Raw genomic sequence first — 22,616 nt, forward strand, 5'->3', positions numbered from 1 at the left:
ACTGTCAGCATTCTTGTCTAAAACTTTAGTCCCCTTTACCTTTATCTTATCTTTTATATTTCTAGCCACATAAATATTTCTTCCTTCACAAAGTCCTTGTTTCTGGTAGGAATGTCTCTTTCTTATTTAAAGATGTGGACACTCAACAAACTAAGAAGACGTCTTCCTTCAGATAGTTCCTAGAAATAGCTAAGGTTTTATGAGATCTTTTTTTGGTGCACCCTTTTTTCTGCCTTCTCCCACATCCTATGCTAGTGGAATTGTCTTAAAATCAAAATTATGCAGAGATAATTCACACAGAAATATCTAACAGGCTTAATTTCTATTAAGAAATTAAGATAATCTGTTTGTCATTAAGTGCCTTGCCTAACATTAATTCACATTGACCTCAGCTCTGTAACCTTATCTGGGTTCCTAAATCCTATGGTTTGCAATAAAATATGTGTAAAAAATCGTGTCTTATATAAGGATAAAAATTAAACCAAATGTATTTGCTAACAGTTTTTCAGCTCTGAGATCTGCCATTTTTACTTAACTATAACCATTTGTTGCTACTAATTGTATTATGCAGTGGCTTTGGAAAAATATTAAGTACACTGATGCTAGACCACACTCACTGATCCTACTACAGTACAAGTTTCCAGGTCACCTACATTCATGGCTCTAATCTACTTGCCCAGGACATTTATAGATTAATTTCTATAGTAAAAAAAAAAACAAAAAAACTTTAAAATAATTAATATTTAATGTTATATTGTTAAATATCTACATGAATTATAACATTTGTTTCAGAGAATTTGAAAAAACAAAATATATTCATTTGTAAATATTACACATGCTGTTGATAAAGAGGGAGAAGGTAAAAAAAAAAACCACTAATTATTATCTATTGATTTATAATTGTCATTCAGGAATGTGTAATTCTACTTTAGAAAATTATCTAGAAGACAGCTCATTTTTAATGCAAAGACTTTACCAAAAACAAAAACAAAAAAAAGTACAAATACTATGGTTCATATTTAAATATTTCCTTATGTATAAGAAAAATACTCCTTTAATATTAAATAGCCCATTCTAAGGACAATTCATTTTCAGGTTAAGGGTTGCCACATTATATGTTTATTTAACCTTAAATTGGATTAGCTCCCTAAATGTTGTAAATATCATTTTATCTTCATGTCATGAATCTGAAGGTAAGCTGACCTCCTCTAATATGAGATTGCTTCAGTGCCAACAGGAATGAGTTCCCTGTGGTGAGCATTTGGCTCATGACAGACTTGTTTTCTGTGGATTCTGTGGATTCGTAGCAGGGTAGGAAGCAATGGGAACAGACAGAACCATCCCAGCTGACAAGAAACACACTTTATATAATTTGATGTTCAGTAGAAAGATGAACTTTAGTCATTTTTCCCACATAAAATATAATTACATCACATAATTGAAGAATGTCTACTTCTGTCACCTCAGTGATGATTAATAAGTATGTCTCTTGAAATTGGTAAATGGAAGAAGAATAAATGAATGATGGGCCTATTTGGTTACTTTTTCCAAGAAAAAGTTCTGATTTAAATGTACATTTCTATTACAAAGTTTTTTTTTTTTCTTTTTAAAATTTTTATTTAAAATCTACCTAGTTAACATGTAGTGTAATATTGGTTTCAGGAGTAGAATTTAGTGATTCATCCTTACATATAACACCCAGCGCTCATCACAAGTGCCCTCCTTAATGCCCATCACCTATTTAACCCATCCCCCACCCACCTCCAGCAACCCTCAGTTTGTTGTCTATAGTTAAGAGTCTGTTTTCTGGTTTGCCTCTCTTTTGTCCCCCTTCAACCCTAATACTCATTTAGCCCATGCCCCACCCACCCCCTCCATCAACCCTCAGTTTGTTCCCTATCCTTAAGAGTCTCTTATAGTTTCTTTCTCTCTCTCTCCCTCTCTCTTTTTTCTCCCCTTCCCGTATGTTCCTCTTTTTTGTTTCTTAAATTCCACATATGACTGAAATGGTATTTGTCTTTCTCTCCACTGCAAAGTTTTAATACACATTCAAAATGAATATATATTATTATGTCCACTAAAAATATAACTGGGGACCTCCAGATTCACAAACAAATTTTTTAATCATTGGACAATTTGACCTTCATAAAACATTAAAAGCATTAATCAGTACATTGCACTAAATAATTATTTATATTGAACTTTGGCCTACTAAGGAGATTTTTTTATTTGTTTTTTGTTTTGTTTTGTTTTGTTTTGTTTTTAGGTTTACTTGTGGCTTGATTTTAAAAAGTATAGCCAGTCTTGAACTTGTAAGTGTACTTTCTTCTCTAAATTAATTTTGTAGAATTTGGAATATTTTCCTGTAGATATAACATTGTAAATATATGTTATTTACAAAACTAACTCTCCAGAGCCAATGTATTTAAAATATCACTGAATTATTGGAATGATAGATTTAATCTCAGTTCTGGTGTCTGTACACATGTGAAGTAAAAGAGAGCAGAAGATGGGGAAGGGGTTTTTGCTTTTTCTTCCCCACCCCCTTTCCTAGGGCAGCAACAGCACTAGAAAACTTCTCCATTTTTTTTACCTTCATCTTGTTGATGTTGTTTTACTACTGCTGTTGTTGTGATTTTAGTGTGATTCTAGTCTTTGACTGATTTTCCTCTCCCACCCAGCTTCAACTCTTTTCACTTCTTGTGATATCTTTTGCCAAACTGTCAATGACCCAGTGCCCTGGCAGCACCCTCATACCACAATACAAAATCTACCATCTACTCCAAAGTGCTCCAATCTTCCAAATTATGTATCTCATCTTCCTGTCAGACCCAAAACCCCATTACCATTAGGCAAATTTGGAATTAAAAATGGTCTGCCTGAAATTAATTCCAGATCAAAGAGAGAGGGATTTTAATCCCTTAAACTTTCCAGGGGTATTTCTCTTTAAAAAAGACCCTATTTAGGGGCACCTGGGTGGCTCAGTTGGTTAAGCAACTGCCTTCGGCTCAGGTCATGATTCTGGAGTCCCGGGATTGAGTCCCACATCGGGCTCCCTGCTCAGCGGGGAGTCTGCTTCTCCCTCTGACCCTCCCCCTCTCATGCTCTCTGTCTCCCATTCTCTCTTTCAGATAAATAAATAAAATCTTAAAAAAAAAAAAGACCCTATTTAAAAAAAAAAAAAAGAACCCTTATCTAGTCCATTGATTTTCTAAATATTAATATATTTCAGAGACTCTAATGTCAATGATGTAACTATGGCCAAGGAGCCTTGGGAGAGTAATTTATTGCCGTCAAGAGCATCAGAAAGCAGCCCAGGCTCTTTGAATCCTGTTCCTAAGGGGGCCCTCCCTAAGCTCTTCCTGGTTTTCATGGATTTGTCTACTGCGCTTGGCACTGGAAGCAAAAGACATTGATTATACAGGGGCACAGGGATTCTTTTGGGAGCAAACAGATATTTAGGGCAGTCAATCAGGGAAAATAACTGCAGGAACCCAAGAGCAAGAGGTCGTGGGAGAACAAGAGGCAGATGGCATTAATTTGCATCTTGACTAGTGGTTTGAAGAAATACTGTTTACATATATAAATAGGAGTTTCATCAGGGAATTAAGGCTCTTTCACAGCTAGTTATTAAATGTTTATTTCAATCATTCATTCAATCAGTCATTCAACAATTATTTATCAAGCTCCTCTTGTGTGGTGTGCACTGAGGGTATAAAGGTGTTTAACGCAGATACAGGCTGACTTTCAGAGATCCCAGAATCTAACAGAAAAGACAGATAACTGAACAGTTTTTTTAATGAACATTCTTATTTTGAATCATTTTAGATTTACAGGAAAAATGCAACCACAGTTTAGACAGTTTTCCATATATTGCATACCCCATTTCTCCTATTATTTTTATTTATTTATTTATTTTTAGAGAGGAAGCAGGGGAGAGGAAGAATCTTAAGTAAGCTCCACACCCAGCATGGAGCCCAATGCAGAGCTCCATCTCATGACCCTGAGATCATGACCTGAGCTGAAATCGAGTTAGAGGCCTGGGATCCCTGGGTAGCTCAGTCAGTCAAACATCTGCCTTTGGCTCGGGTCGTGATCCCAGGGTGCTAGGATCTAGTCCTACATCCGGCTTCCGGCTCAGTAGGGAGCCTGCTTCTCCCTCTGCCTGCCACTCCTCCTGCTTGTGCTCGTGCTCTCTCAACTCTCTCTCTCTCTGGCAAATAAATAGATAAAATCTTAAAAAAAAAAAAAAAAAAGTCGGAGGCTTCACCAACTGAGCCGCCCAGACACCCCTTCTTTTATTATTTTTTTAAAAAGATTTTATTTATTTATTTGACAGAGAGAGACACAGCGAGAGAGGGAACACAAGCAGGGGGAATGGGAGAAGAAGCAGGCTTCCTGCTGAACAGGGAGCCTGATGCGGGGCTCCATCCCAGGACCCTGGGTTCATGACCTGAGCCCAAGGCCGATGCTTAACTGGGGAGCCACCCAGGGCGCCCCTCTTCTTCTATTTTTTTTTTTTTTTAAGATTTTATTTATTTATTTGACAGAAAGAGACACAGCTAGAGAGGGAACACAAGCAGGGGGAGTGGGAGAGGGAGAAGCAGGCTTCCCGCTGAGCGGGGAGCCCGATGTGGGGCTCGATCCCAGGACCCCGAGATCATGACCTGAGCCGAAGGCAGACGCTTAACGACTGAGCCACCCAGGTGCCCCCCCTCTTCTTCTATTAATATCTTATGTTAGCATGGTGCATTTGTCCTAATGAACCAATGTGGAGACATTGTTAACTAAGGTCCATAATTTATTTGTATTTTCTTAGATGTTACTTGATGTCTTATTTCACATGTCCTTGGGGTCCTCTTGGCTGTGAGAATTTCTCAGACTTTTCTTATTTTTGATGACCTTGATTGTTTTGATGAATAATTGTCAGATATTTTGTAAGATTCTCTATATTAGGATTTGTCTTATGCTTTTTTGTTCATAATTATGCAGGGGATAAGGGTTTTAGGAAACAAGACCATAGAGGTGAAGTGCCATTTTTATCACATGGTGTGAAGGGAACACACTATCAGCGTGACTTATTACTGTGGATGTTAAACTTACACACTTCACTGAGGTAGTGTTTGCTAGATTTCTTCAGTGTAATGTGAATCTTTTTTTTTTTTTTTCACCTTTCTATACTGTACTCTTTAGAAGGAAATGACTATAAACAGGTTTTTAACTACAAAGTGGGGAGAGTGCAAAGGAGGAAGGTACAGGGAGTTGTGAAAATGTGTTAAAGGATGAAGTAACATAATCAGTGGCAACAAGAAACTCTCATTAAGAAATGATGCTTAAGTGATATCCAAAGGATGGAAATTAATTAGTCAAAAGAAGTATGAGATAGAGGGATAGAAGAGGTATGCAATTATGTTTGGCATTTTTAATATTTCTTGTCCCTCTTGAATAAGTTAATGATAGCTGCAAGTTATAAAATTTTATTATTTAAGGTAAACTTAAGCCCCAAATCTATATGAATAGTTTTATATCAAAAATAATTTGTATGATGAGTTATTTATCTAAATAGAATATTGTATCAAGTGGCTAAAGATAAACTTATACAATGTCTATAATTTGTTTTATACATTATATCTCACTTCACGACAAAATGTCTTTTTCTAACTTTTATTTACCACAGCCTTTGGGAACTCAAGCAAGTTAATATAAGTTATTGGCAAGTGTTGCTTCTCAGGTTTATCTATTCTTCATACTATCTTAGAGGCAGATGTTAACCCTGGTGTTTTGATAGACTGATAATTACTAGGAAGGGAAAATGATCAATGTGGTACAAATGGAGTGGGTGATGGAGGTGAGCGTGGCTTGAATCCATTGTTCTAGTTCATCCTTATTTAACCCTTGTAAAGCAGAGGGATGAACACCATGGACAAATACAAATGAGAAATGAGTAATCGTCAGAATTTGCAATGGTTCTACCATTCAGGAGATATTATTCAGAGCCTACTATGGAGTAGGCACAGTTTTATTTATTGGAATTAATATGATGAGCATAATCAGACATAGTCCAAGTAGCTTTAATGTTCTAAATACAAATATACCTCAAGGCCTTGGTTTTCACAGTCTACTACTTAGTTTAAGTAGTAGAATACATTTACAATAAGTGTAAACTATTCAAGATATGACGTTAACAAAAGAACCTATGCATTCTTAAGTCAATAAGACTAAATAGGATCACTTTGCACATACCTTAGAAAGCTACATTATTTGAGAATATAAGGGAAGATTTGTGCAGAAGAGAAATTATACTGGGATATAAGAGGTTTTCTTAAAATATTATCCTCTAAAACCTGCTTCAGAAATAATTGGGCTGGCATATGATGTGAAAGGTAATAGAGAGAGAGAGAGAGACATGGAATCCCAACAGTCATAAAGAATAAGGTTTTCTGAGGGGTAGGACTGAGAATTGGCATTTTGAACAAGTTTACCAGGTGATCACAAAAGCACTAAATCTTGAGATCCCTACACTGAATTTCAAAATATAGCAATACCAAGAGAGAAGAAAAAAGGAGAGAAAAAAGAGTGAAAAGGTAGAAACAGAAAAAATGTATGCTATTAATTTATAGGCATACACAGAGCTCTCAAATATTTAAGAAGCAGTCAGAAAAGTACTTTTTATAACAATAGTAAATGTGTTTATGTCTCCTAAAATGGTATAAATGCATATTAAATCATTGGAAGAATGGAGATATGTACACTCAGTGGTCAAAGGCATAGGTTTGCTCTGGGAAATGGTGAGGAAACAATGAGAAGATATTGAAATAATGATAAAAATAAACTATTTTCTGAAAACAGTAGATGTTTAAGTATGTACAAATCATTATAGAAAAAAAATAATGTTTCAAAGGCTTTCATAAATATCAAATCCTGAGGGAGCTGTTAATGTGTGATTCTTCACAGAAACTGCCATGTATGCACACAGTTTGTCTTTCTTGGTACTCAGTTTTCTACCCACCGTCTTTTCCTTCAGACTGATGATGTCTGTGTTAAAATTCAGACTTTATGAGAGAACTGGTTAGGCCCTTTTAAACTCCACATGCCTGTTTATTCTCACGGGTTAGTCTGCTGTCCTGACTCTTGTTGGGGTCTTCCCATTTTGCTTTATTTCTCTCTCCCAGTGATCTGATCCATTGTATCCTTTCTGCCTTCCAAACGAGAGTTCTTGCCCCTGGCCTGGAGGCTGGGCCTCAGCTGTCCCTTGAAGCCCATCCTTAACTTGTGTCAGAAGCATTTATGGGGGTTCACGGGCTCCTGGGTGGCTCAGATGGTTGGGCATCTGCCTTCGGCTTGGGTCATGATCTCCAGGTCCTGGGATCAGACCCCATGTCAGGCTCCCAGCTCAGCGGGGAATCTGCTTCTCCCTCTGCCTCTCCCCATGCTTGTGCTCTCTCTGTCTCTCTCTCTCTTAAATGAATGAATAAAATCTTTAAAAAAAGAAGAAGAAGAATTTATGGGGTTCTGGTTCTGAATCAATTACATGCTGCTCTAGTCTGATATTCTTTCAACAAGCAATTATTGAGCATTAACTGTGGCAGATACTGAGATCAGAACTAGAGATGAAGGCATCTAATTTCCAGCTGTACCTGGAAGAATAATTTAGCTTGGATAAACCTCATATTCTTCAAAAAAACAGAGGTAATATGCAACACTGTAAGACTTAGTGAAAATTACATAAAATAATAAATGTAAAGTGTTCAAGATATGACATTAACAAGAGACCAAGAAGCAGTGGAGGCTATTATTATTATTACCACAAAGTAAAAATATTAGAGATTTGAAGTTCTAGTGAATGTTTTTCTATGTTATCACAGCAGCTCTGAATCAATTTATTCTATAATTCCTATGTTTCCTGTTTTTAAAACTCTTTCAGAAAAAGAGTCTCTCTAGGACTTAAGCTTAGCTTGACCACTGACTCTCATGAGGAACTGTAATCAAAATCAGATTATATTTATATGATTAGAACTATGATAATTTCAGTGAGTGTGCCCTAACAGAGCCGCATGGTCCAGGGACCATCTATAATAGACTTAGTTGAAGGTAGTTCAACTATCCTAGAAATAATGACTCAAAGTCTCTCAAAATAGAACATGAGTTTGTGAATTTATAAAAGTTAATCAGCTGTGAATGTTTATGCACCATTATATATTGAATTTGCATGCCTGACTCTGTGTCTAGCGATCACCTATAGCAAGGCTGGACTCCAGAATCAACAAATAATTGGCGGACAAAACTAGAATCCAGGTTTCTAATTTCTAAAATAGTGCTATTTTCCCAACTCCATACTACCTTTCAAAAGAAATTATTCCTGATACAGAAATTTCTTTTTTTTTTTTTCAAAGATGTATTCATTTATTTTAGAGAGAGAGGGAAAGAGGGAGAAAAGGAGAGAGAGCATGAGCAGGGGGAGTGGTAGAGGGAGAGGAGAGAGAGAGAATCTCAAGGAGACTCCCCACTGAGTGTGGAGCCCCACGCACAGGGCTCAACATGGAGCTCCACACAGGGCTCAAGGTGGGGCTGGATGCAGGGCTCGAAGCAGGGCTCAATCCAATGACCATGAAATCATGACCTGAGCCGAAATCAAGAGTTGGAAGCTTAACTGACTGAGCCACCTGTGTGCCCCCTGATAACAGAATTTTTTAAAGATAGTCACATTGTGATATTTTAGGGATACTTACTGCATAAATCCTGAGAATTTTGTCTTGTGAACTTCATCATTTTAGACAGGATCAAAAGTAGGATGAGGGGATAAAAGGAGTAGGATGAGGGGAGTAAGGCACTTACCTCAGGAACAAAATTTAAAGGGACACTAAAAAAAATCAATAATTCAGATAAATAACATTTCATGCAGTATTTTAAAAAATCAAAGTTAATACAAAAAAAATCTATGATGAACAAAATATCAAAACTTTAGATAAAAGCATGACCAGCCAGTGTTATTGATTTTTCCTTTTGACCTAGATTCTGATATGGCTTAACATCACACTGATTCTAGAAACATATATTAATTAAATTTGTTCTATTACTTTGGGGATATATGTATAAAAAGACAGCCTCTTTTCTGTGATCTATTTAAAAAGTTGTTGAGAGACAGACAATCCAACACAACACAACTGAAAAGATCTTTACTGTATCTTATGTACTTACGAACACCTGTTATGGACTGAATTATATTTACCCCAAATTCTTACATTGAATCCCTAACCTCAGCACCTTAGAATATGACAGTATTTGGAAATAGAGCCATTAAAACTTGATTAAGCTAAAATGAAGCCCTTCTGATGGGCCTTCATCCAATATGACTGATGTCCTCATAAGTAGAGTAGGACAGGGGGAGAGGCACCAGGATCTATGCACACAGAGAAAAGGGCATGTGAGAACACGGTGGTAGGGCAGCCACCTACAAGCACAGGAGAGAGGCCTCAGGAGAAATGTAATCTGCTGGTGCCTTGATCTTGAACTTCTAGGCTCCAGAACTGTGAAAAAATAAATTTCAGTTGTTTAAGCTGTTATTATGACAGCTCCAGCAGACTGATAAATTGCCTGTTTGTGTGGTGATGGTAGTGGTCCTACTCCTATCATTAGACCTTTTTTGAAAGAATAGTAACAGAGGGTTGCTGGAGTGGTGGGGGGTGGGAGGTATGGGGTGGCTGGGTGATAGACACTGGGGAGGGTATGTGCTATGGTGAGCGCTGTGCATTGGGTAAGACTGTTGAATCACAGACCTGTACCTCTGAAACAAATAATACATTATACGTTAAAAAAAAAAGAAGATAGTAGGAAGGGAGAAATGAAGGGGGGGAAATTGGTGGGGGAGACGAACCATGAGAGACTATGGACTCTGAGAAACAAACTGAGGGTTCTAGAGGGGAGGGGGTTGGGGGGATGGGTTAGCCTGGTGATGGGTATTAAAGAGGGCATGTACTGAATGGAGCGCTGGGTGTTATATGCAAACAATGAATCATGGAACACTAGATCAAAAACTAATGATGTAATGTATGGTGATTAACATAACATAATACAATTTAAAAAAAAAAAAGAAAAGAAAGAATAGTAACAGTCGGTCAGGGGGAAGATACAGGAAAGAGAATTTGCCAAGTACACTAATATTTGAATGTTAGAATGAATGAATGAAATTCACGAATGCATTCCAGGCAAAGAAAATCCCACGGACACGTATGTTTGTATTTCATGGCATCACTCTGTTATTAAAGTACACCGTATATCACCAATGAATTTTTGATGAGAAATACAAATATGGCATATGATATATAGAATTAAATATAATTCTGTGTCAAAAAATTCTACATAAGGGAATGGGATCTTGTGGTTTGCCTTATCCTGTGGGGTTTTGCTGTATAAGGAAGGCCCCATGGATGAAGAACATGAAAGTTGTCCTATTTTATTCACACCCATTCATTAGTGCCCGCTCCTAAAACAGAAAGGAAGGAGACTCTTTCACAATTTACACATCTTTCCTAAAACACTCACCCCATCAACATATTCAATATTATGTATCCAGAGGGAGGCATAAGAACAATCTATCTCAAATATAAACCAAATCCACAGAATACTGGAGATGGAGAGACATTTTATTAGTGTTAATCTGTTAAAAAAAATTTAAAAAGCAGATTGGAGTTTCTTCACTATCTCATCCCAGCTAAAAAGAGCACATTTTCAAGAAACAAGAAATTCCAATATTAAACATTTCCATAGCATAAAGGCTAGGATAAATACTGTACTAAATGCAGGTAAAGACATTACTACCTCATTAATTAAGTGGATGAAAAAGTATAAATAAAATATTGGTAAACTAAGTTTAACAGTATGTAACCATGATAAATCATTATGACCAAGTCAGATTTATGTCAGGAATGCAAAGTTGGTTTAATGCTAGAAATTTAAGCTACCTAGATTTTGACATTGATGAATTAAGGAAGAAAACAATATGACCTTAATAAGTACACAAAAAGTGCTAACTAAAATTCATCATGCAGCTATAAGTTTTTAAAAGCATGCTAGGAATACAGGACAATTTTTTGAACTGATAAAGGACATCCACACAAAACAAAACTAGAAAAAATCATTTTTGAAGGGTGTATTTTGAAAGTCATTCCTGTAAGATGGAGAAAGAAAAGATGCTGCTAACATCAATTCTTCTCAAGGCAAAAGTAGTATCATGTTATAAGAAAAGAAGAAACAAAAACTTAATTGTTTACAAATGGCATCATTGCCTGAGTAGAACACCATGAAAGTAATCTACAAATATGTAATTAAAATATAATAAGAGTATTTTCTGATTGCAAAATCATTATATAAATGTCAGGAACGCTTGTAAGTATCACTAATTATCAGTTAACAATGTAATCAAAGAGCAAAATAAAGTTAAAATGGCAAGTAAAATGTAAAATCTCTTGGAATAAATACATGTAAAAATGGTGTTTTTAAAGAGGAAATTACAAAAATATATTGAGAATGTAACAGGGACTTACACAACTGGAGAGATGTGTTGTATCATGGATTAGAAGACTCTCATGTAGACACCAATTCTTTATAAATTAATCATAGATTGTATGCACTTACAGAGAATCTAGATATTTCTGTGTGTGTATGTGTGTGTGTGTGTGTGTGTATGCACGTGCATGCATGTGCATGCACCTGTGTGTATGAGAGAGACAGAGACAGAGACTTCTCAGGATCAGTCCAAAATGTAATGGAAGAACAAGGGCCAAGAAAAGTCAAGACATTCTTGAAGAAGTAAAATATTAAACTTCCTTTTCCTGTCAGTAATCAAAACACAATATAGAACTTTAATAATTAAGAGTAATATCAGCATAGGAACAGGAAAATAGACCAAAAATATAGTGCATAGGACCAATTTGTTATATATATAAAACTTGCTTTAGGACGGAATGGATCTTGAATTTTAGAGTGAAAATGATGCTAATCAATACATTTTGTAGCAAAAATTAGCTATTCAAAGAGATTCTTATTTTACAGTATAAGGAAAAATATATTTCAAATAGATTTAAGAAATCAAGTGGAAGATAAGACTAACAAAACTCTATACAGAAGGAGTACAAGAGATTTTTTTTTTGTTTTTTTTTTTTTAAAGGTTTTATTTATTTGACAGAGAGAAAGAGACAGCAAGAGTGGGAACACAAGCAGGGGGAGTGGGAGAGGGAGAAGCAGGCCCCCCGCCAAGCAGGGAGCCCAATGCAGGGCTCGATCCCAGGACCCTGGGATCATGACGTGAGCGGAAAGCAGACACTTGACTGAGCCAACCAAGCGCCCCTTTGTTTTGTTTTTTTTAGGGAACCAGGTAGAGGGAAAGATTAAACTATATAGAGCAACATAATTAAATAAAATTAACATTAAGAACTTTTATTTTTCAAATAGTCTCATAAAGTCAGCAAAAAGAAAAATCACAGAGAAAGATATTTGCAATAAATATAGGCAACAAAGTGCAGTTGATTCTCATTATTTGTGCTAGTTATGCTAGTTATTTTCTATAAAGTCACTCAAACAAAGAATTAGCAAATACTGATGTTCTGCTCCTAGGGACGGTATGGGGTTAGGTTCCTGTGAACCTCTGGTTAGCACATTTTCATCAACCAATCAATATATAGCCTTGTTTTATGTGTGTTACTGTTTATTGTCACCTTATATTTAATATATATTATTGATTTGTTGACATTAACTCATGGTCAGTAGCATTATAACTTATGGATGACCCAAACTTATCTAACATACTTATTTTCTTTGTAAAGCACATCATGGACCTCTTGCACTTAGGAACCCTAGCCAGCACTTGAGCACGATGTTTGAGGGCTTTTTGAAACACCAACAAAAATGTAACAGAAAGGATAAAAATGCAAAGCAGATGGTACTAAATTGGTTGCAAAAAACACAGAGTAGAAACAAGAGGTTGGAGTATCACCTTATTATGCCTCAGCTGGGACAACGATATGTATTCATCAACTCATGTTTTTTGCTGGTTCATGCATGTCTTCAAATGACCATGGAAGCAACAATAGTATTGATTTTAGGATTATGAATTGATTTTAGCAAGTAGACAAGTTGAAAAATATAAAATCTGCAAATAATGAAGATAACCTGGATTAGTATTTAGAACAAATAATTCCCTACAAATTAATATAAAGAAGTAAAACAATTCATAGAAGATGAACAAAAATATATATGAAAATTTGACAGAAAGGGAAGGGAAAAAATAAGCATAAAATATGACCAACCTCAGTAATGACCAGGGAAATGCTAATTAATAGCATTTAAGCATTATTAAATATCACTTCATAATGATTATATTTTAAATATTACATAGCCTAATAATAACAATTATTGGTGAGAATGTGGTACAGTAGGAACTCAGTAATATTGCTGTTGGTAGTATACATGGAAATAACCACTTTCAAAACAATTTAATGCTTTTTGGGAGGGGTTTGTGTGTGTGTGTTTGTGTTTTTTTAATTAAACAATTCAACGTTTTACATAACAACATCGAATGTTCATTTCAAACATTCAAAGCCAAACCAAGATATATATAATGCTAACGAGACCAAGGGTCAGGTGTAACAACCCTCAGACCAGTATTTACCTAATAGCAAAAATGTGGAAACCTCCCAAATGTCCATCAGCGATAGAACTGATAAATAAATTATGCAATCTTCATATAAGGAAATACAGGAGAATTTATAGCACTAATAATGAATGACTGACTCATCAACATGAGGGCATCAATCTGAGTGGATTCCAAAAATATAGTGTAGAAAGGGCACCTGGGTGGTTCAGTTGGTTAAGCCTCTGCCTTTGGCTCAGGTCATGATCCCAGGGTCCAAGGATCAAGTCCAGCATCATCCAGCTCCCCACTCAGCAGGGAATTTGCTTCTCCCTCTGCCATTCCCCCTGCTCCTGCTCTCTCTCTCTCTCTCAAAAATAAATAAATAAAATCTTTTTTTTTTTTTTTAAGATTTTATTTATTTATTTGAGAGAGAGAGAATGAGAGAGAGCACAGGAGAGGGGTTAGGGTCAGAGGGAGAAGCAGACTCCCTGCCGAGCAGGGAGCCCGATGCGGGACTCGATCCAGGGACTCCAGGATCATGACCTGAGCCGAAGGCAGTCGCTTAGCCAACTGAGCCACCCAGGCGCCCAAAATCTTTAAAAATATATAACGTAGAAAGATAGAGGGAAATACCAGAATACATATAATTTAATCTAGTTAAGCAAATTTATAAAGTAGATAAATTTAAACAATATTTGGGAATGAATAATACAAAATTCAGATGGAAATGATGAGGTGAAATGTGAATAATGCAAGATTCCTAAGGGGGGGGTGTTTCATGCTGAACACTCTATTTCTTAATTTGTATAGTACATCTGTAGAAATAAAGGTATTCATTTTACTATTATCCTGTGCTATAATGTAAATTCTCTACTTCATGTGTTTGTACCATATAGATGAAAATGAAAATGAAAAAACCCCAAACTATAAGGATGAAATTACCTGAGAAGCAAAGATATGGCTCACTTCCTAAATTTGTGGAAAGTTCTTAGACTTGTGAACTATTTTACCTAGGAAAACTTACATTAATGAGATTAAAAGCTGTGTATCAAAAATAATTGGATCTGATTTAGATAAGCTCTATGTAGAAATACAGTAGTTCCCCATGAGAAAGGAAACTGCTTTGTGTTGTTTTTTTCTAACACAAAGAACAATATTCTCAGTCACTTCCCCCCAAATGTTAAAATACCAAGAAAAAAATGCTTCTGTTATTATCTGACAAAATGTAAAATAGAAGGAAATGGTGTGCCAAGGATAATAGGGCACCAATAAAATTCAGCTATATAAGTTCAGGCTAATTCTAGTTTCATTTCTTCATACTTCTCTTCCAGCTTGCTCTGGATATCTTTTAAGTTCTAACCTCCTTTCAAAATCTACTCATGTAGTATTAAATTGAAATCCTGCAGTCAGAGCAAGAAACAAAGGAGAGGAAGTAGGTGAGCAATTTCAAAAGAATCAATTCAGTTGCCTCTTTGCTAAACAGTTCTTTAAATTGGTGTGTACTTAAATGGATTAACATGATAATTAAACATGTGTTCATATGTAAAACCCAATACAACTCCAGTCAAATAATTAATGCTCGATATATAGTAAGTATTATTGGGTCTATAAAAGATCCTTAGAGAAAAATTATGTGCATTTGTTTATATTATCACCTCTTTTGTACAGACACCTTATTTTGTTAATTTGTTTGTACATTTCTCAAGGGCCGTTACCATAACTTCTCCTTCCTATCTTTCTTTACTAAGCACTTAGCATTTTAGTGACTAGATGAGAAAGATTAAACAACTGGAATAACTCCTAATAAAGCATATTTAATCCAATTAGAGAGGACCAAAATATTTGTGTATCAAATATATTTCCAGAGTACTTCTTTTACTGAAAAAACTTAGAAATATAAACAATATTTTCAATGTTTGTAAAATTCATATTTATACATGGAAATTGCCTCAAAATAGATATGTTTATTTAAAAATTGATTTTAGACCTCATTGCATTATATTAGGAATGATATGAACAAAATGATTGGTAAGATTGATTTTGGCTACACAGAGCAGTTTAAGTAATTTTTAAAATTTAATCATACATAAATATTCTAATGATCAGCAATTGAATAATGCCTTAATTGTTTTTGATTAGTAATGGTGAGCAGTGATTCAAAGGACAACCTTAGATTATTTAGAGAGCAAAAAATGTAATTTATGATTGTGATAAGTTTGATTCTTTGACTTAAAAATATTCACTAATCTTGTATTTCATTTACTTAAGCCCTTGAATTCTAGTGCTCCACTGTAGGAAATAACATAGTCAACTTTACCCAGAGTGCCATCTAATGGCACTGTTGTCTCAATTTAAACCAATCTAAGTATGCTGCTTTGCATAACTAATTTCAATTTAAAAGAAGTATAGCAGACATTAGATATTATCTTTGTTTTTTTATAACTGGTTTTTCCAGGTTCTCTTTATAGAAGGATCAAGTAGAACTATAATAAACACAAGTAAAAAGAAAATTATAAAGTAAAGGCAAAGCACAATATATAGCAGAAAGTTGCAATGCTGTGGATTTCTGTGAAGTGCAGAAGTAAGCTTATTTGTGTACACAATCATGGAGAAAAATTGCAAGTTGATAGGCACAGAAACAGAGTTAGTGATAGAAAAGCATTTTTGCATAGTAATTCAGAAGGAAGTATGAAAGAGAAAACAACTATTCCTCCAAAACTCTAGCAGTCTTGATTTGTATTTAGCCTTTATTATTAACTATCAACCTTGGGGAAATGATCAATCTGGCTTATCTGTGTACTTATGTGTACAATTACAGTAATATTTTCCCTAACCTATTTTTTGTGACTATTAAAGTGAAAGAATAAAAACACTTTGCAAAACTTAAAGTGTTATATGAATATAAGAGATTATTGTCAGATCAAAAAAGAGTTTATAAGGAAGTAATGTTGATAAAGGCTGGTTGGGTCTGAGGATCCAGAGGGGTCCCACAGACCAGACAAGAGGGTCCTTGGCTTTGCACAGGATAGGAATCAAACAGGAGCCAAGAGGAAGTGAGAGCAGAATTTATTGAAGACACAGAGGGAGTACAGATATAGACAGAGTGTCTGGGAGGAAAGGAGAGCTAGTCTCGTCTCCTCTTTACTTGGGGTAAAGCAATGGCTATGTGGTTTTTATTGAGGATTGTGATCCAGTGGACATGTCTTCTCAGGCACCCAGGAATTGGTTAAAACAAAAACAAGTGTTTAGGTTTCCCCATAAGTCACTTAGGGACCCCTTGGAGCCAGGGATGTGGTGAGTCAGTGTTCTGGAAAATGTGCATGATGACCCCACCCAATCACTCCTTAGATGTTATCTGTTGCTATGGAATCCTGCAAAGACATCATTAACTCCTTGGACTTTTACAAGGAGGACACAAATTATCTGTAAAATAAGGCAGGGGTGCAGGTCCTAGGACGAAAAGAGGCAGCGTAAAAGCAGTCCTTCATGGGTCCCTTCAGTTTCCCTATCTCAATGTGGCAAGTATAGTAATTGGCTGATTATACAACAGCCTTTAAGTAATTTGTGTATATGTCAAGCTACAACAAATTATGTTTTCATAATAGGCATGTCTTGTGTTACAGATACCTTTTGCATTTTTTGTATATTTATTTGTTTAGCCTTATTATTGTTATGAAATACCGTCACAAATATTGATGAACACCACTATTAATGACCGTGCCTTTTAATTTTACATGAAATGAGAACTACCCTTAGCTTCAGCGTCACAACTTGCAATAACATTTCCTACAGATACCAAACTTTGGCTTCCTCTCTTATATCTTACTCTCCATGAGGATTTATACGAGAAATCAAGCAATTATATCATTTAATTCATTGATGATTTGTAGACATGGTATAGCATGGTTTGATTTTAATGGTTTTAAATGGAAACAATTGTTTAGTGCAACATTTCATTAAGTACTTATTTTCCCTCCGATATCTCACTGATTCACTTAAATTAGGATTTGAAAATTTTCACACGCAGTAATTGCTTCAAACTAATAAATCTAATCAAGAGACATCTTCACCTTCCACCTTTGAAAATTCTAAGACTCAAAAGCTAGTCTTAGTTTTCTAAAATTTTATACTTGACTCCTCGAAGTATTGATTCTTTTCCTATCTTCCTGAGTCTACAAAGATCTGTCTACTAGCCTGAAGAAAAAAGTAGAAAAGGACCTTTACTGATGCTTAAAATAACTTTGATTATATTTTTAACTGGATTTTAAGTAAATTTTTAGACATTTTAACTTTGTTAATTATTTAATTTTTTTGTTTTAGAATTTTTGCTCTTATTTAGTAAGGAATTGAAAATAAGGGACTATCCTCTGAGCACAATATTGAACAGATCTATACAAATGTTCTTATTTTAATTTGAAAAGGCTTATTTACATCTCTATATCTAATTTCTTGAACCAATAATTTGGACACATATTCTAAGAGAGGCTTTGTTTCTGATGAGGGGAAATGCAAACTGAAGAACAACTCAGTACTCCTTTTCTGATTTTCCAGGGCAGATTACCACAACAAATAATGATCATGAAGATGCTGATGTGAAGCACAGGGTTTAAAGATTTTCTAAAATATAATTTTGCAAAAAATAAGTCTACAATCTTACTCTTCTTTTAACCAATTACATATTAATTGTTTTGCAGTTAATCAAACCTAACATAAAATAACTCCTAAGAAATCAGATAGCAAAAAAAGTATACATTTATTCATAGTACATAATAGTAGTAAAGTATCAATTCATGTACATAATGGTCATATAAAATTTTAAAATAAACTGATTTTCCATTATGCAAAACGTAATTGTCAGTAACAGGATAATGTTTCTGAGATTGAGAGAGAATAACAGATGGTAGCCAGCATGTAAAAATATGTAAACATTTTGAAAAGTATGTCTGAGAAAGGAAATTACCTGAATAACAGGAGTTCCTATAGAGATATATATATGTGTAAGGAAAATTTACAAGAAGTTAAAAAAATAAAAGAAGAATCCAGGATATCGACAGAGATACAGTTTTAAAATGAGGCAAAATCAATTGAATGAAGGTAATGAATGAACAGATTGAAGATCAGGCTTCATATAAGTTATCTAAGACACAATGTTCAGCATACATAAATTCTGAGAATTCTACTTTTATGATGCTAGGTAATGGAAAGACCACTGTTTTATGATGATTCATAGAACCTTTTACAATGATAGAGTGGAAGAGTGGTTTAGCAGTCCACCGATCTTTTCAGTAAGGAATCAAAAAAGGAGAAATGACACGGAGAGGTCATCTCCTCCCTCTCCCTCACTACCTGGCAGGACCACATGTAAACTATTCTAGACAGGATTATTTGATTCTGAGAATGGAAGTAAAAAATATGTAGCTTGATTAATATGGGGTAATCTCATCTGACTTTTGGAGAGAAAACTTTTTTTCCCCTTTTATCTTTGTCCAAGTTTTAATGGCAGAAAAACTTAACATTATAACCAGAAGTGGAATGAAATGTAATTCAAATATGAAGAAAGATTAAAAAAACCCATCTCCACCTAATTTACATCAACTTATTCTTTGAATAAATAAAAGCTATCAATGTCTACAGGACACAGTGAACCAGCTATTATTTGAAAAAAGATCAGAACATCATAGAATAATTATTATATAACCTTTTCCAATTGGAAAACAAAACAAAAATCTGTATCAGGAGACTAAGAAATAAGCCAAAGAATTAAATAATTCAACATATTGGCAAATTAAATTTAACATGCAAATATTCAAAACAATATTGTATAGGAGAAAAGTACTTGTCTCAGAGTTAGGAAGTCTAAATATTGGAGTAGCTCTACTAATTAGGTGATTGACATTGTACGTATCAGTTCCTTTTTTGGATTAGACTTCTCAGTAAATAAACAGAATAGACTGGATTTTGTTTAACACTTAAATTGATATGATTTGTGGACATATAAAGGATTTATAGGCATAAATTAGAATGACCAAAATTTTACTCAAATAATCAGAAAAGTGTTCACAGGGTAAACCCAAGTGTCTGTGTGTGTGTGTGTGTGTGTGTGTATTTAATTTATTGGAGTCTTTGAGGTGGACTAATAAATATTATACATCTTCTTAATCTGAGTTTTGAACCAAAATATAGTAACATATGGGTAATAAATATATCATTTTCAACATTTAATTACATTTAATTTAACATGTTTAAATTTTACATACACACACAATCAGACTCAATAAGAGAGCAAACAACCCATTAACAAAATTGGCAAAATACTTGAATAGAAACTAAAGAAGATAAACATACAAAATTTAAGCATATGGAGCTCAATATCTTTATTCTTTAGGTAAATGCAAATCAATACCAAAATGAGACAGTGTTATTCAACTATGAGAATAGCTACAATCAAAAAAGTCTTTTCAAAATTAAAAAAATGAAACAAAACAATTTTTCTTACCAAATGTAAGGAGGTATGCAGAATGGTATTACAACTTTGGCAATTTCTTTAAAAAATTAAGCACACAGAAATATGTGTTTAATAAGTATTATTAGAAAGTTAAAGACAACACAAAAATATAATAGTCATTCTACTCCTAGACATTTACTCAAGGCAAACTATATGTCCATACTAGGATGTGTACACAGATGTTCGTAGCAGCTTTATTTGGAATAGCCCCAAATTGAAAATAACCCAAGTTCCATCAACAGGTAAATGTATCAGCTAATACTCTAATAACTTTGTATAGTGACAGATGATAACTACACTTATTATAGTAAACATTTCATAATGTATATAATTGTCAAATCATTTTGTTGCACACTTAAAACTAACATAATACTGTATGTTAACTATGCTTCGACAACAGCAACAAAATTGTGCTATATCTGTAAAGGATTAGTACTCTACATTAAAAAAAATAGAACCGTTCAGGTGCCTGGGTAGCTCAGTCGGTTAAGTGTCTACCTTCTGCTCAGGTCCTGGGATCGAGCCCCACATTAGGCTCTCTGCTCAGAGAGCAGCCTGCTTCTCCCTCTGCCTCTGCCTCTGTGATCTCTCTCTCTCTTTCTCAAATAAATAGATTAAAATCTTTTTAAAAAAGTAGAACTGTTAACTGCACTCAAGATGGATGGATGTCAAAATAATTATGTTGCGTGAAAGAGACCAGACAAAAATAATACATGTTAAAAGGTTTCACTTACATACAAATCCCAGAAAATACAAACTAGCCTTTAGTGACAGAAAGCAGATCAGTGGTTTCCTGAGAACTTGAAGGGTTAAGTGGGAGGGAGAAAAGGGCAGGAGTACATAGGAAATTTTAGGGGTGTTTAATATATTTATTATATTGATTGAAATTATGGTTTCAGAGGTATATAATTATATGAAAACATAAAATTGTACACTTTAATAATGTACAGTTTATGTTTCAATTATATCCCAATAAAGCAATTTAAAAAAATGAAATGGCATTATGCTATTTAGTTTTCTTACACTTGAAAGAACTGATTGGCTGTCCATATTTAAGAACCGTTATGCATTAACTTCATCAAAATAATCTGCTTACATTTATAATATAATTTTTACTTTATTAATCACTAAGTGATAAATAATAAATATTTTTATAATTATTTTATTAATGCCAACAAAATCCCTTTGAGTTTGATATTATGTTGATTTTATAAACGAGGAGATAGGCTTAGAGAGTTTCAATTATTTATCTGAGATAGTAGCATTAATTTTTTAAATTTTTTTAAAGATTTTATTTATTTATTTTTGAGAGAGAGAGAGAGAGCACACACAAGCTGGGGGGAGGGGCAGAGGGACAAGCAGACTCACCACTGAGCAGGGAGCCTGATGCGGGACTCGATCCCAGGACCCTGGAATCATGACCTGAGCTGAAGGCAGATGCTTAACCGACTGAGCCACCCAGGCACCCTGAGATTGTAGCATTTAACTGTAGTTAAGCATTTAGCTGTCATTAAGTTTCTACATCTGGCTGTCAGATAAGAACTTTGTTCCTGATATCATACTTCCCTACTCTTTAATATAATGACTTGCGTGAAGTCCATTACCTGAAAATTCCCTTTGAACGTTTATAATATCCTCTGTGCTAGCTGGTTTAAATCATCAACCATATCTTATTTCATTTTTATACATCCACAGCACTGGGTACATTCCCTTTAAAAAGGAAATGCATATTGAATGCTCTGATTGTATTAAGCTTAATACAGTATTTTTTTTTTCAATCTCCTGAAATTTCTACAAATTACTTGCATCACAGGCCTTTACTTACAGAATAAGCATGGAATTTCAAATCTATTAAACCTAATGATTTTAAATATCAAGGAGTTCAAAACAAATAGGCAAGTGATTAGGTTCCCCTCTTCTCTCAGCTCTCCCCTCCACATATGTGTGATCAGTTTAGAAAATATATAATTAGTGGAGATTAGTACATATACTGTCTTCAGCACATTTCTATGTATATATATTTTTCTTGATTAATATGATATTCCATCTTTGATCAGAATTGCTCTCTCTATACAATGGCTTATTAAATCATGTTAATGCTATCAACACTGTGATGATTTGTAAATAAGGTAGTCTAGGGCATTTGAAGTACTCAGCCTCAGTCATAGAAGTTCATCCCAGATAGTAAAAAATTCATCCAATGTCACTAATTAGGAATTTGGCAATTTTGTGGATATACTACCAGGTTTTGAAACAGATTTCCTCCAGAGTTCTTTCACAGTTTACCATTAGGAACTAAGGTACTGATAATTACAACATATCTCATTATGGGATACAATATGCTTTCCCCCCAACTTTATTGAGGAATGATTGACAAATATAATTGTATATATTTAAAGTGTGTAACATGATGATTTACATATACATTGTGGAATGATTATCAAGATCAAGATAATTAAAACATTCATAACCTGACATAGT

The sequence above is a fragment of the Phoca vitulina genome, unplaced genomic scaffold, assembly GCF_004348235.1.
Source record: "Phoca vitulina isolate PV1807 unplaced genomic scaffold, GSC_HSeal_1.0 scaffold18, whole genome shotgun sequence".
Classification (NCBI taxonomy): domain Eukaryota; kingdom Metazoa; phylum Chordata; class Mammalia; order Carnivora; family Phocidae; genus Phoca; species Phoca vitulina.